The sequence below is a fragment of the Epinephelus moara genome, chromosome 1 (assembly GCF_006386435.1).
Source record: "Epinephelus moara isolate mb chromosome 1, YSFRI_EMoa_1.0, whole genome shotgun sequence".
NCBI classification, from domain to species: domain Eukaryota; kingdom Metazoa; phylum Chordata; class Actinopteri; order Perciformes; family Serranidae; genus Epinephelus; species Epinephelus moara.
The window spans coordinates 25,792,171-25,809,674 of record NC_065506.1 but is presented as its reverse complement, the minus strand read 5'-3'; positions in this window follow the sequence as shown (position 1 = coordinate 25,809,674).

The following is a 17,504-nucleotide window of genomic DNA, read 5'->3' as shown; positions in this document are numbered from 1 at the left end:
GCAGTCTAAAACTATTTGGATATGGCTACAGAATCATGACACCATCTGCATTCAGATTGGCTCCCTAAAAGCGTAGTTTTCACTGTGCAATCCTGTCTGCCTGCGGGTACGGTCTCCTGGGAAAATATAGCGCTCTTGCTATCAGTAACTATTCCCAGTTACCAAAGAGGATCAGTGTACGTTCTTTGCAGGGACTATCCCCCATAGCAGAAATGTTGAACAGTGAAACAACAGGAATAAGTGTGGAAACTGAACCTTGTAAAAGAAAAAGAGCCCCTTGCTAGTCTCTGAAGAAAACGAAGGGTGATCTGGTTGCCTCTACTTACAGCTTGGAAACACCTTGTGAAGTCTAAGCATACTGTATAATTTATAACCAAAGAAGATCCATACAGTTCCTGCTACCTTTAACGTGTACAGCATTTAAGATGTTTTTCAAGTATGCCACATAATATAAAGTAATGATGAACTTTCTGTAAATATCATCACTGTTGTCTACAATTACAGTACGTACCAAAGCGCCAGTGTAGTCCCTTTATAGGAATAGGATGGTCCTATTAGTTCAATAGTTGTAAAGACATCCAGCACACCACCCTTCAGTATGCCATGTTTTGTGTGCACATCATTTGTCATGTGCTGTATACAAGGAGTGCATACATTCAGTCTGTGGGTGGCCTCACTGGGAGTTGCATCATCTGTCCTTAAAACTTATCGTCACCGTCAGTTCATTAAGATGCCTGAAACTGCACTAATTGAAAAAGTGTGTTGTCAAGTTGTTTTGCCTGGTTGAGGGTGGAGAATAAAATTAATTAAAACTGTTGTGTTGTTTATCTTTGAGTGGACTGTAACACTGAATAAATCTTCCTGTACAGAGATATTTGGAGGTTTGGCTGTTGTTAAATAAATGATGATACAGTATCATGCTGTGTATGTACGAGTCACAAGCAGTGTCTAAATATTTCATGCAAAGGTACGCACACATGTATGTGTACAGTTCTAGGTATGAATCTAATATGGATGGAAATATAGTGCAGACCTTGTCAGAGGACTTCAAAGATTTTTTTCTACTTCTATATTTTAAATAAAGCATATGATTTCAATCGAATTACTTGGATGTGAAACTTTAAATGTCATAAATTGTGGAGCATGCAGTATACTACATAAGCAGTAATAATCATTATTTAATATTCAGCACATACTTAATTTGGTTGAATATTCAGTGAACAATTCAGAAAAAGGCTAATATCATCCCAGAAATATGGCACACTCTGGAGGTCTTTACAGGTCCAAAATGACAGAACCAGAAACTTAAATCAACCCAGAAAATTCACCCAATTGGACCCAATGAAAAATAAAGTTAAAAAAAAAAAAAGGCCCATTTGTGCCTGAGATATAACAGACTCGACTAGGTCTTGGATCTCTCTAGCCTTAGTCATGTACCGGGTCGGGTCCTGTCTGGGTCTCAGTTTTTGGGTCTATTTTATGGACCCCATAAACCCAGTAATTAAGATTCCTACTAAAATGTTTTACTGCTAAAACATTGTGTCATGTAAAACACAACATAGTGTTCTATCCCATCTCACTGTATATAATATGTAATGATGTTTCTGATGTCTTTTTTTTCCCCTTTATTTTTTATTCTCTTGCGACACTTATTTTGTTGTTGTTGATGTTGTTGTGAGCTGCACTTGCCCACCAGCAACCAGTTTACTTTAATTATTAGTGGCTTAATTAGATTGGGTGATGTGAAAATACCTGGGGGGGGACAGCTACTCCTCACATCATATGGTTATTAAAAAACAACGAAAAAATCACATACAAATGAGACAAACACAACTGTTTCATCTTTTTTTTTTTAAATATATTTTTGAGGGCTTTTTAGCCTTTAATGTATAGGACAGACAAGTGTGAAGGTGGGGGGGGGCTGGAGTCAAACCCGGGCCACTGCGGCAACAGCCTTGTACATGGGGCGCCTGCTCTACCACTAAGCCACCGGCGCCCCAACAACTGTTTCATCTTTTAATGAAAAAGTATTCAACTTTCCACCGTTCCTTAAAGCGGCAGCTCAAAATGTCTGCTTAACGCTTTTTTTCTGTGACCATATCTGCTACCTATAGCAGGAAATGTTAGGTAATTACGAACAGTCCATATTAAGGTCTGTTTGTGAAAACACAGTTGTGCCTGCAAAGTTTCTACTTGATGCATGTCTCCAGACTGTATGATAGTCCTGCCATCATGACGTGGAGGAATAAAATGTAAAGTCATCTTGCTTGATTAACCAGTACTGTGTGTGGCAGGCCACATTTATTTTGAAAGACAAGCTGCGGGCTATTTAAAATCGGTCCATGGGCCACCATTGGCCCCCAGGCCGGACTTTGGACATGCCTAGGTTAGATTCTCCTCAATTCAACTGTTCAGTTGATTTTACGGAAACCATGAGCACCAAAGTGTAACTTTGTATGGCATGGTTAACAAGTGTGAGTGACAAAAAATGGTGACTCCCAACATTTGAAGTGATCATTAAGTCTGAATATGTGTCCATTCCCTGATTATTTTATTCCTTTAGCCTGTAAGAGTGTAGCTATTGATCAATAAAATCAAGGGTGTTTCATACAATTAATTTGTGAATATTGTTGGGCTCACTCTCCATCTTTCCTCCACACCGCCTCCAACTCATTGACGCTGTTGTGCCAGTTGGCGCATTGAGTTGCTCTTGTAATCTGATCCTAAGTCAACTTAATCATCATGCAAGTTACATACACAGCACTTGTGTTTTTCTCTCATGATCAGGTCTGATCACGAGTCTTCTCGGATCCACTCAGGTATTTCACATAATGATAAACAGACCCACGGTAATAGAATGGGACCCCGGACCAGTACTCTGAACACTTGCCACTAAGTTTAAATTGGAACAAAATGTAATTGTTGCTTCACATTAAGAACATAAGTGAATAGATTGTTTAATCAGCATGTTCAGATTGGAACTTTCTCTTGAATTAAGACAGGATTAAGCTGCCATAAGATTCTTTCAGAAACATTACCATGCAAAACATTCACTTTTCACATCTCAGTGTTCTTGGCAGTGGTTAAAACGACGTCAGCTCCTTTACACATTAGAGGAGCTCGTGTGGAAACTGTTGCAAAGGAGTATACAGAGGGATTTGGTGTTTGTTTGTTGTATTCTCTTTCTCCCTCTTTCTCCTGTTTCTCCTGCTGCTTCGAGGACTTCCTGCTGGATGGAACCTATTAATATTTTACTCCTACCACCACCACAGAGGAGAAAATTATTTCCCCACCTTATCAACAACAAAGGAAGGAGCTGTTGTGAATGGTCTGGGAGGAGTGGTCGTGTTGTTCTGCTCCACCAACACACAGCTTAAAATAACTTGTTTGGTTTCTTCCCACCTGCTCATATTCTCTACAACTCCACAACCATTATTAATGATACCCGCAGTCTCAGGCTTGAGTTCAAAGTACAGTCACAGCTGTGCAAGGCCAGTCCTCCAATTATTTTTGCTGAGGATTGGATGTACTATGTGTCTAAATGAAATCTTGATCATATTGTAAGCTACGTCTTACGTCAGATATCAGAATAAATTGGCATATGACACATGCAGCGTGTGATGTGCAGGGAGTGTTGTCACGGATGTCACAAGATTCACTTAATGGTGTGATCATGTAGCTCAGTATGTGAGAGCAATCTTTGCATGAGATTATTCAACCCTTAAATACACTGAAAACATTCTTCAATATTTAATCAACACTGCCCCACTCCGGAAACACCCATGAGAGTCAGAAATATTTGTATTACTGTCAGCAAATACTCACTGATATGACATTTAAATTCTTACCAAGAAGTATCTGCATCTATAAGTGTTGGAAGATTATATAACGCACTGTGTGTGCACATATGAGATTGGTCACAGTGGTTCTGCTGCAGCATGAAGCGTCACTGACCTTGCTGACAGTGTTTGTTTCCCTTCTGTCTCTCCTGTGAGAAACTTTGAGTCGATGTGTGTGACTGTTGGTCATCTCTGCCCGTCTCACTCTCAATCTGTCTATCCCTCGACTTTCACTTCTCCTCTTCAGCTGTTCACACCGAGCGACATGAGCAGGCAGATGTACAGACAGCAGAGGAGAGTGAGGGCTGTGCTCTGTCTTACATCACTGTGGGGATAGAAGCAGACAGTATGTTCTAGGTGTCTTTTATAGCAGATGCTATTTGCAGTCATGTATCTGGAGCCAGCAATGCTATTGGTACTCAGGGTATAAATAGCATCATGACAAAGGCAAGCACCCAGCAAGCAACCGGTCTATTTAGCTGTTCTGCTAAAGTTCATGTACACAGTGTGCACTCATCAGCTTTATACTTCCTAAAAACTCAGAATGATAAGTCAACTAAGGTTAAATAAAGATGTCAACCCACACAAGACTCAAACCCGTCTCCTCAGACCATTCTCATTCCCAGGGCATCACATACCGCCATTTTGTTATGCCCCTCAGCATGCGATATCAGCAATGAAGGCGATTTTTGGTGTCTTTATGAGATGCAACAGGCTTTTAACTGTCTTCTGTAATACTTGATGCTGAGAGCAACTGACATAGTGAAAAGAGTGAGAAGGTTGATACCAGATTTTCATCCTGGACGCCACGGTTCATGTCCAATGTGAAACGGGAAGTCAGTATTGTTTTGATGTTACAATTTAAACATGGTCGTCACACACTGATGTCACTCACATGACGTATTTATGTGATGATACATTTTAAACATACGTATTTTAACCAAAAACATAATCTTTTTTCTAAACCTATCCACAGCTGTTTCACAAATTTAACCATGAGTTATACCTGTCACAGTCTGCTTCTCTCCCTCGCCTGCACCCTGCCATCCAGCCACGCCCAGGGATGGGCAGTATTTCTATTACTTGTATTTAAAATACCTATTTCAATTACATTTGAGTATTTTGTAATTTGTATTTGATAAGGCCGATAAAAAGCAAATGTAATTTGTAACAAAATACTTTTGAGTGGAGTAATTTTGTATTTAAAATACTCAAAATACTTTCTCCACAAATCAAAAAACAAAAATAATAGGCTACACATTCTTTTAATATTGGATGTAAAAATATACATTTACTTATTTTTTTAAAAATAAGTTTTTTTAAACTTGGGCCATTCAATGTGCCCTTCAATGACCTAGTGGTCTGTTTTACTGGACTGTGCATAACATAGGAAATTGTATGTTGTTGTGGTTGATGCTTGGGATGAGTATGCTACAAATGAATTGCCTCACGTGGGATCAATAAAGTTGTCTGAATCTAAATCTGAATCAATAAATAATATTTTAGGGTAGCCTACACCAAATTGTGAGAAAACAAGCGCAAATTTACAATAGCTGCGACCGAATTTGCTACTATCACACCATTAATGGATGAGTCATGGTTGTTCTTTCTGGCATAGTTACTTGTGGTCTCTAATTGCAGCATGTACATTCTGAGCATTTTTGGTCAAGGACTTTTTGAGTTATTCACAAAAACATTTGAATCGGTTAGTATAGCGCCACCTATGGACGAATCGTGGGCATTCTTTCTGGTATAGTTACCTCCGCCAAGGAGGTTATGTTTTCGCCGGCGTTGGTCTGTTTGTCTGTCTGTCTGCAAAATAACAAAAAAGTTTTGAACGGATTTTGATGAAATTTTCAGGAAAGGTTGATAATGGCACAAGGAACAGATGATAAAATTTTGGTGGTGATCAGTTGAAGCGAAGTGGATAAAATAATAAAATACATGTATTTTATTTTGATACATTTTGTGGCACCAGTATTTTGTATTTTATTTTGATACATTTATTTGAGGGGTATTTTGTATTTTGTATCAAAATACATTTTGATGTATTTTTGCCCATCTCTGGCCCGCCCCCCTCATCAAGCCCACTCCACTCACCTGTGCACACAGCTGCTTCTCATCAGCACTCCCTGCTTATAAGCAGCTGCTGGCTTTATTCCCCAGTACCCATCCTGCCTGTTCTTGACCCTGACCCTGACCCTGACCTGGTACTCACCTCAGCCGTCTCCAACTCCAATTCCTGCCTGCTCCCTGCCTGGTTCTCGTCTGCTCAGCTCTGTGGCTGCACATTGCTACATCAATCCTGCCTCCCTCAGCTCTCCTGCTTCGGCTCGCTACTTCAGTCTTCACTCCACTAACAGCCTCATGAGAAAACCCACCTGCACTCAAGGTCCAGTCCCCAGAGTGTTGGCTGCCTGCTCTTGTCTCACTCACTCACTGCAGAGACTACAAGCAAGCTGAACCCAAAGACCGCAGAACTGTTGTATATTGGTGTGTGCATTAAAGCTAATAACCAACTGTCTGCCTGCCTCAGTATGCTGCATTTGGTCTGCACTTAACCCCTGACAACAAGGTGTTTTAGCTGTGCAGCCTTTGTGTCGTTATTAGACGTCAAGGACAGTGACAGTTCATCTGTATTTGGTGACCTAGGATGAGAACAGGTTGGTTTCCTATGTGAAAGTCCTGTATTTAACTCATTCACCTGCCACATCTTAATATCTTCGTGGACTGTGTCGCTCTTTTTACTGCATCACGACTTTCCTCACTTACTTTTGTGCACATTTTTTTTGTGTAAATTTTTCAATCTCCGAGAATATGTGAGATTGGCTAGTGGCCCTAACCATGACCTTTATGCACTAATCCTTAACACCTCCAACCTTGGTGGGTCAATGTGGTATATAAGAGCCAATCACAGTACGCAGTGGGGCCCATAATAACGCGTCATTGGGATTGATGGGATTGTTTGAATAGCCTAACAGCAGCAGCGTGATTGTTCTCACTTGGGTGCAGAATAATCGCTGGTGTCGATTTTGATATATTATTTGTAGTCATACAGTATAGTGGACTACATCCAATTTTTGATTTACCAGCAGTAGAGATTCTTTGAGAGTCTTTAATCTTCCCACTCAGTAATACAAGACATATTTTGCGACTAAAAGGATGCCCGTTGACTGTGGCTCAGCTACGACCAACAGTTTAAATCCTGCAGTGAAATATAAATCAGTTCTCTCTCCAAAGGTCCGTACAGCAGCATAACACACTGACACAAAGGCATAAATCTACCTTTGGCTCGTCAGGGCAGTTTACAAGATTTCACTCCACCAGCTTATAACTACAAATTCAGTTCTTATGTGTTGTCTTTTATCTCGTCAACCCTCCTGAGTCAAAGCTCATTTTTTAGTTGAAGTTGCATCCAGAGCTTTCACTGTGTTATCAGTGCACAGATGAGTAACTGAGTTTATTTGCTGTTTGGTTTTTATCTAATTATCTAATAGAAGAGCGCTGAAAGCTAAAAGTACATCAGCAAATACCTTATAGAGAAACTAATGTTCCAGTACAGATGATTTAAAGCTCTCTGATGGCTCGTAGGCAGCGCTGCTGCAGTGTTATTATTACTGTCAAACTTAAACACAACATACAGAGACCAGAGCTGTGACACAAGCTATATTTCCCACTCCTCTGGGAACATTTGGACCCACCAAGCTGGCAAACACACACACACACACACACACACACACACACACACACACACACACACACGCAGAGTCTCCTCCCACCCATTCAACCTCAGCTAATGGACTGCTTGCATGAAGTTAATGGCCGCAGCGCAACTAGCAAATTGTTAAATTAAAAACATGCTCTGGTTGACAATACCAATAAGCTCAATTGAAATCTGAGTCAGTGGAGTGGGAGTGAAGCACTGTACACCATATTTGATAAATCAAAATTGAGCATAAGCTCTGTAGTTGTCAGTACACACACACACACACACACACACACACACACACACACACACACACACACAGTGAAATGGGCCAAAAACATATAGTTCAGTAATATCACAACTTATGACTGTGAAAGCTTCACTTAAATGTTTGAGGTTTGAGTCAAGAAGAAGAAGCAGTTGTGTGCCTCTGCGAACCAGTCAGCAGTTAGCATTTACATCCGTGTCTGTTCAGACTCATGTATAGCCATGACAGTAGATGCTTTAAGTAAGGGATAATGTGTAGTAAGCCGGTGACTGTTGAAAAATAACTCCCTTCAGGGGAATGGGTTCCATTCAAGGGAGTTATTTTTCAACAGTCACCGGCTCACTATACATTATCCCACTTAGAACATGGCTTACTACTAAAACATTCAGAAATGTTAAAAGTCAAGCGTTTTGTCCTCTCCAAAAATGTTAAAAGTGATGTCCTGAAAATTCTGCATTTTGCCACTCCGATCCTATTTGGCCTGTGTGGACTAACGTTAACTGATTTTGATGCTCCTCAGTCTAAGGCCATTGTTATGGCGTCCCTAGCAACGGAGCAGCAGAGCAGCGGTGATACCTCAAGAAATAAACACTGCAGGATTTTGTTGATTGACCAATCAGAATCAAGTTTTTAAGAGTGCCATGTTCTAAATATGGATGTTGCTGCAAAGAAGCAACATTCTAAATTCTAAAATGTTAATGCTTCACACACGTCTTCAACCCAGCAGCACCGAAGATCTGTACGATCAGCAGAGTTTCAAGCTGGACACCCAAGATTAGTGTCACCAATTCAGCGTCTGACCAGATTTCTCCCCTTCTGTTCCTGAAATATGGTGTTGAACAATGGCAAGAAAAGTATTTTTGCAGAACTTCATTGTGTCACGGTGAGGATGACCTTTGACCTTTTAGATATGAAATGTCATCACTTCGTTATTATATCCTTTTACACATTTGTGTGGGAAAATTGTCATAATTAGCACATGAATTCTTGAGTTATGGCCAAAAACATGTTTTGAGAGGTCACAGTGACCTTTGACCATTAAAATGTAATCAGTTCATTGTTGAGTCCAAGTTCCCTCAAGGTGTTCTTGAGATATTGCATTCACAAGAATGGAACAGATCAGGGGTCAGCAACTTTTATGACTAACGGAGCCATTGCTGACCAAAAACAATATTTAAAAAAGTCTGCTTGGGGGGCGTCGGTGGCTTAGTGGTAGAGCAGACACCCCATGTACAAGGCTGTTGCCGCAGCGGCCCGGGTTCAACTCCAGCCTGTGGCCCTTTGCTGCATGTCACTCCCTCTCTCTCCCCCTTTCACACTTGTCTGTCCTATCAAATAAAGGCTAAAAAATCCCCAAAAAAAATATCTTAAAAAAAAAAAAAAGTCTGCTTGGAGCCATAAAACATATTTGAGCCTGTTTATGATTATTTTGTACTTTCACTTTGCAGCGTTGGCGGTGATAGCAAATCAATCTGTCCACACACTATTACATTTTATAATTTGTTTGTTTGTTTGTAATTTTGAATAGTCACTGGCGCCAGGCTGTAAAAGTACATTTTAATTGACGAAATGTTAAAACATTTTTATTTAGTGTATAGGCTCACATTTTTACCACTGGAGAATGGGATTCTTTCTTTCGGCCCACAACAATGATAAATGACAATTAGAATGTAAAAAATATGAATAAATAAATATTGTTAATTTCCATGTATTTTTTGTCAAATCCACATGTAGCCACTGGAGAGGGGCTAAAGAGCAGCAAGTGGCTCCGGAGGTGCAGGTTGCCTATCCCTGGGACAGATGGACAAACTGAAAACATAATGCCTCTGGCCGCAGCTATCGCCAGCGTAGAGGCATAAAAAAAAATTAAAAAATGATCACTTAAATGTCCAGTGTGACGGATTTGGGGGCATCTATTGGCAGAAATAGTATATAATATAAATAACACTGTTTTTATTAGTTTATCATCACCTGAAAGTTAGAGCCATTGTGTTTTTGTTACCTTAGAATGAGCCATTTATTGCTAAAACAGAGCAGGTCCTCCTCCACAGAGTCCACCATGTTGTTTCTACAGTAGCCCAGAATGGACAAATCAAATACTGTCTCTAGATAGGGACATTCACGTTTTTCCATAGGCCACTGGTAGACATTTCAGATCTGCAACCCTCATACAAATAAATCCTACACACTGGACTTTAAATGCAATAATATGAACACAATTTGGCAACACAAATAGGCAAAGGAACATTTATTTCAATGCAGCCAAATTCATCAATATGAAGGAAAAATAAGCCTGAGCAACACACAAAGTAATGCAACACATCTTTATTTTTATATAACACACTCATTTTTTTTATGTTGTTAATGTGCATCACAAAACAAAAATGTGCAACGTTATTCTGTGAAAACATAGCATGAAGTTACTTTCACTTTGCACAAATGTAAATTATTATCTTTCCAAAGACATATCTGAATTTGGCTGCCTGCCCACCAACAGTGCAACAGAAAGTCTTTCATGTGCATTTAAATTCCATTTAACAGCTTAGTGTAGATAATGGGTTGTTTGCTATTAGCTTGTGTCTGCGAAGTTCAATCAGAGAACTAATGAAGACATAAAAGAATGACAGATCTTTTTATCATCTAATTAATTTGGCTGACAGCAAAGGATTTTTTTCAACAAACTATATTCGACAAAATTGTAACTTCTAAGAGAATAACTGAAGAAGTAAACCTGAGAAGCTGTTCAAGTGGACTCGTGTTAACTTTTTTGCCTCTCTTTTTTCCAACTTTAAACACACACACACTTACACACTCTACCTCACACGCACGCTGACACTGTGTCACTGTGTCCAATAATGTGTGGGAGGGTGCTGGTCATTTATTAGTCTGGTAGATAGCCTGGTGTCTGGTCTGATGCTGACATTTAGCTGCACACAACGTAACAAAGTGAGCTAATCAGTTAGTGTGGACAGCAGCAGGAACACAGATGGAGAGCTGTGTCTTCAGAGCCACGTGGCTTTTCACAGACTTACAGAGTGGAACTATAACTAACTGGTTCATGATGCAACTTGTTTCTCAGCTCCAACACGTGTATGTACACATACCACATCAGAGACATGTCTAGAGGTCATATCTTCATGCATATAATCCTCTCTCACTGTGACTGGGTACAGATGAGATGTTTATCTCTCTGAGCAGATACACTGTTTTGAATGTATCAACCAAATGACCACACCATGACAACCAATATTATGTGAGACTCATTTATTGCTCTGGTAATCAGTCTGATCTGATGCTGGCATTTACCACTGAAGACAGCACTCAATAGACTAACAACAGAGATAGATTGAGTCTGAAAAGCAACAACAAACACAACATGCTCTGAGCCAGCCACAATCAAAGATCCAATTATCCAGATAACATGAAACAAATTATATTTTGGATATTTCCCCACAGCTGCTAAAATATGAAGTCAACACTTGTCTAGTCTGCGATCTTTAATGCACGTACACCACCTCTGTTCCTCCGTCTGCACAGTAATTGAAGTGGTCCTGCAGTAAGGGAAACTGAAAATGAAGAGTATGTTTTTTGTAGTGAAAGAGGGCCCCAGGTGACAAATATTTTTACTCTGTTTGGGTTTCAAGTTGTTCAGAGATCATGAGCCAGTGAGCCTGAAAATTAAAAGGTCAGCTAGAGAGACTGAATGATGGACGGAATCTAAAGGAACAAACAAAGATTGAATATTTATAATTAAGTGTGTACCGAATTCCAGTGGCAATCCATGTTACAGTTGTGGAGGCATTTCACTCAAAAGCAAAAATGTCAATCTCATGGTGACACTAGAGGAAAGGTCAGAGCATTACCAAAGTTATATGGGCTCATCCTCCAGGTGCCATGACTGCCTGTCACAAATGTTGAGTAATGCAGTAAGCACCTGAGCTGTTTAGGTCTGGACCACAGTGATTGACTGACTATTGCCATACTTATAGCCATGCTGTTAGCATGGCCACAACACATTTCACAAATTTAGATATAGAACACCCACTGACAGGGGTGTAAATATAGACAGTGCAGGCAGGGTGGTTGCACTGGGGCCCATGAGATGCGGGGGCCCATAGAGAGAGCAGGCCCTCCAAGGCTGAATCCAAATGTCCGTCCTCTGGACTTGCAGACTGAGCCCTCGTGGACTTCAGGCGTATGTAATGTGACGTCTTCACCGTCATCATGTAAAGTCTGCAAGCGCGGGAGACTGCAGTATTATAAAAAGAGCTAATAGACAGGCTTGGAGTCTGTTTCACTCGTTTCCGTGGGAACATCTGAGAGACTATCATGTATACAGTGATCACTGCAGCACTCGCCTACATGGTCGTTCTACTCCTTACGAGATACCGGAGGTCGAGGGTTGTTTTACCCGACCCAGTTATCCAGGCGTTTGCTCTGCAAGACAAACAGGTGAGTTTGGCAGTGACTGTGAAAAGTTACTATGATGACGTTTGTGGTAGCCTATGGCTGTTGGGGTCTCACAGATGGTGATGATGTTAAGAAGAAGAAGAAGAAGAAGAAGAAGAATTTGTATTACAAAATCAATTTTAAAGCTTTATATTAGCTGGTAATTTGGGTATTTCTTTTTCTCTTGTTGCAGACAAGGGCCCCTTACACAACTTTAAACACAAACACAATATACAATTACAATATTACAATTTATGATAAGTTTATGTGGTTTTGTGTGTATTTTTCTTTTCTGTCAGCAATTTGGAAAAATTAAAACGTCACGTCCGTATTGCAATGAATTGTGGGTAATTAAAGTAGTGACGTCTGTTGAAGTCTGCACCCCAAGCAGACTCTCTGGAAGTCTGCAGAAAGTCCGCTTGAGGCCCCTTGTGGACTGAATGAATTGTGGATTTGGACAGCCCTAAGCACTCCTGGACCTCCCTTGAACGTGCCCGCAAAGTCCGCAAGTCTGCAAGTGCGGTGAAGTGCGGACATTTGGATTGGGGCCTTGTGGGTAATTCCGATTGCCACCTTAAATATATTCCTGTCTAAAAAGACAAAAAACCTCACACTAAATACTTTTTTTTTTTTTTTTAAATCTATGACAAAATATGTTATAGAATAAATGCTTTTTTACATAAACTATAAATAAGCTATAAGCTAGTCTCGTTAGAGTCTCGTTTGTCCCTCCCTGATCCCAAAATCTTCCCATCATACCTGTTATATATTAGTCTTATTTGCTCCACCCTAGTGTTCCCAACCACACCCTTGTTGTAAGCCAATCCCCATTTACCTTCTTTTGCCTGTGTCCACCTACTCCAGCTGTGTCTTGTTCTTTTGTTTTCTGTGTGTATATATATATATATATAGAGAGAGAGAGAGAGAGAGAGAGAGAGAGAGAGAGAGAGAGAGAGAGAGAGAGAGAGAGAGAGAGATACCTGTGTGTTTCCCTTTGTTCTTAGTTCGTCTGACTTCATACATGTTCATCCCTGTGTTCTTGGTGTCATTCCCTGCCTGGTATCTTGTGTTCTGTTTGGATTTATTTAACCTGAGTTCATCATGTTATCCTGGTTGGTTTTCAGTTAGTTTTGGTTCTTCTGTTATTTGGACTTTTTGTGACCTGCCTCTTCTGGATGTTTTTCATCAGCTTTATTAAAGCTCGCTTTTTGTTAAACCTCAAACCTGGCTGCTGCTCTGCATTTAGGTCTTGAACTGATATTTGACAATTTCCTTATTTTCTTTGGTATTTTTGTCATACATGTATATGCAATTATCAATTCTGGGTTATATGCATGTTGGTGATATACAATTTCAGTTCTCCATTTGGTCATGGTCATGAGCTCTGGGTAGTGACCGAAAGAATGAGATCGCAGATACAAACGACTGAAATGAGTTTCCTCCATGGGGTGGCTGGGCTCAGCCTTAGAGATAGGGTGAGGAGCTCAGAGTAGAGCTGCTGCTCCTTCACGTCGAAAGGGGTCAGTTGAGGTGGTTCGGGCTTCTGACTAGGATGCCTCCTGGGCGCCTCCTGCTGGTGGTGTGCCGGGGCAGACCCAGAATATGCTGGAGGGATTACATATCTTGTCTGGCCTGGGAACACCTTGGAGTCCCCCAGGAGGACCTGGAAAGCGTTGCCGGAGAGAGGGATGTCTGTGGTGCTTTGCTCGGCCTGCTGCCCCCGCGACCCAGCCCTGGATGAGCGGATGAAAATGGATGGATGGATGGATGGATGGATGGATGGATGGATGGATGGATAGATGGATGGATGGAAGTCTCCATTTGATCATGTGATGAGATGATGTACACAGTAACTAGATTAGGCATATAAATAGTAGCGTGCACAAGGGACCGTCATAATAGGGTGCACCGGGGCCTGCTGTAATTACCTCATGCCACTGCCCCCTGACATCACTCTGAGCTTGAAATTGTATCTATACTTAATGCCATCAGATGTTTTTGCCTTATCTTGTTTTTGGACCTAGCCTACATCATCCACCAGCACAGCTCCTTGTGTCTAAAGAAGTGAAGTAGTTCTGATGGCAGGGGGATGTAGGCTACTTGTGCTGTTTGTGACTGTAGTTATGTACACGATCAAAAGGAGAAACACCACAATGATCTATTATCTTTGCAGGTTTACTGAAAATGCTGAAGTGTGAGATGAAAGAACAGTGACATGTGGGATTCATCACACTGTGTCTGAGCAATCCGCACAAATGTTTGACAGTGTAGACAAAACCATTCATCAGCTCCAATAGCAACAGCTGCACACTTGTTGATAGTGTTGTGTTTTTGTTGCGTTACTGTGCTTTGTACTTTGGGGCCAACACAGTAAATGCCTCCTACTGTATTAGAGTGTATTCCACTTATCTCTGTGACTTCTGCTCCAGATTTATGAGCTGATCTGAAAATCTCTTACACCATCTCACTGGTGTAATATAGGCTACTTAAGAGGAAATATTGGTTGCTATGACTGCAAAGGCAATATTCTTGAGGTCATTGCAAGCCATTACTGTGAAATGCTGTGACAACCACTTTTATTCAGTACATTTGAAATGTCCCAGCTGAGTGAGTCTCTCTCTCTCTCTCTCTCTCTCTCTCTCTGCTCCTGAAGCTATTGGAAGCATCATTTTTATGACAGCCTAAAAACACTGAAAAACAAACAAACAGGAACGTGAATTCCCTCACACCATTATGATGTAATCTACCACTGTATATTTCCGTGTAACCTTCAGTGTGTGTTATTTGGCTGCATTTTATGATTGTTTTAATTTACTGAGTTCCATGTGTGATCATGTGCTCCAGTGCACGCTTCATGGCATCGCTGTGGTTTGAAAATCTGACTTGCTATTAAAATCACCTCTCATCTCAGTTTTATGAAAACAATACAAACTCACACACTTTTGCTGCTGAAGCTGATTTTCTGGGTATATTTATTTCTGCTGGGAGGTGGAGGAGCGGTGGTGCAGGTTGCATTGATTGCACAGTAGCATTCCATTAAAATTTGATGACAGGGTTGTTATCACACAACAGTTTCATAAAATGGATCCCATTTTCAGCATCACGTTGTTCGGCGCGGTGACTGTGACACAGAGCGGTGATTACTGGGTCAGGTACATGGCAAAGATCACAGGTATCATGGTGCACAGCAACAGTTCATGAATACTGGAGCAGCAAATCTTTAGTGTTGGACATAATGATAAAGAAGAAGAGGAAAGAAGTGTGACCTTGCCAGTTCACATTGATGAATGAACCCTCGCCTGCTTTAATACCTTTTGTCCAGGTGCCCTTGAAAAATGCTGTCACCTTCGATCGGCTCTGGTGGAGCTGCTCAATGAGCAACGGTCACGGTCCAGTGGTTGTGGTTGTACTGAACGCATGTGAAGAGGGAGAATTATATGCTCTTTAATACACTGTGCTCCCAAACAAGGGAATACAGGTTACTAATGTCCTCAAAAATAGAGAATAATCACTTACTTATGTCTTATTTTAGAATCTTTACCTTTATTTGACAGATAACAGAGTAGATGGTGGACGGTGAGAGGGTTGTAAGCTTTAAGTTCCTGGGGGTGCACATAGCTGAGGACCTGACCTGGAGTCTGAACACCTCCCACATCATCAAAAGAGCCCAGCAAAGGATCTTCTTTCTGAGGACCCTGAAACGTAACACGCTTCCTCAGGAACTTCTGATCCACTTGTACCACTGCACACTTGAGAGCATAATAACATACTGCTGTACTGTTTGATACTCCAGCTGAAAAAAAGGCCTGCAAGACGGCTGAGAGGATCATCGGCTCCCTTCTACCAAACTTTTGTGACATCCATTCAGGCTGTCTTCTCACACACACCTCAGACACCCCCTCTCCACCACCCTCCCCTCAAGCAGATTGAAAACCCCCATCACACGCACAAACAGACTGTGGAACAGCTTTTTCCCCAGAGCCGTGGACAGACTCCAGAGACTATTAATGGACTCTGTGCAATAACTGTTATGTTTCACTGATTTATTGTTGGAATTTATCACATATCTTGAAAATATAGATATGAATGTGTATGTGGTCATGAGAAGGATGTGAATATGTGAGTGTGTGTTGGTGCATGTGTATGCATTTATATGCTGCTAACTGGATTGCTACATTAAAGTTTTGTTGTATAACACCCAACAACAATAAAGGATCTATCTATCTATCTATCTATCTATCTATCTATCTATCTATCTATCTATCTGTTTTAGCATTTTGTCTGCAATAAAAAATTTAGCAGGATACAGGGATAGAAAACACGAGGAACACGAGGAGAGGAGGGCGGGTGCCATGTAACAAAGGTCAAACCAGATACATCGACTTTACCAGAAAGCATCACAAAAACAGATTTAAAAGGGCAGCCAACAAGGGGCAGAAAGTACAAATGAGTCAGAGTCATTCATTAAAGTAACATAAATACCATCTAAGGTGGGAAGCAGCAAGGAAATGCCATGCTTCACTGAAAAGTCACGCATTACATTAGCTGGAAACAAATGATTCACATTTTTCAACCAAAAAAATGTGCAACTTTTGGATGAATTGCAGCTGCCCATCATAAACATACTAAACAAACTCTCACACAACTCAGGCAGTATAATCCAAGTCTGATTTATGCACTCATATTCTCAGCACTTCCCAAACACATGCATTATCATTAAAACCCTGCTATTCAAAACACTTTTAAATCAACAGTTTCATGCACGCCGAATTGTGCACCTGGGCAAGCATATGCGTTTGGACTCTGCATAATGGAATACACAAGCAGAGTTTAAACACGCAAGACAAACAAAATTTCCCTCATTAATTCAGCATAACATGGGATCAGTAATGTATACACAAATGATTGCTTTGTTGGTGAGGTATTCCTTTAAATTCATGTAACTTGTGCACTAAAGTGACAATAACTCCATGGAAAGGAACCTTGGTCATGTCAAGGCAAAGATACACTGTGAAAATCTGACATGTTGCCAGCCCAAACCAGCAGAGCTCAGTCTGAACATGATATCTACCTGCTGGCAGTACAGGTTGAGTCTGGAGGTGTGTGCTGTGCTATCTGTGTATTCCTGTGTCGTTGTGCTTTATGTGTGCACTGTTTGTCCCCACGTTGTGTTTCATGGGTGTGTGCTCCTTTTTATAATTGTGTGATGACATTTTCAACTCATCCATTATAATTAATTCCT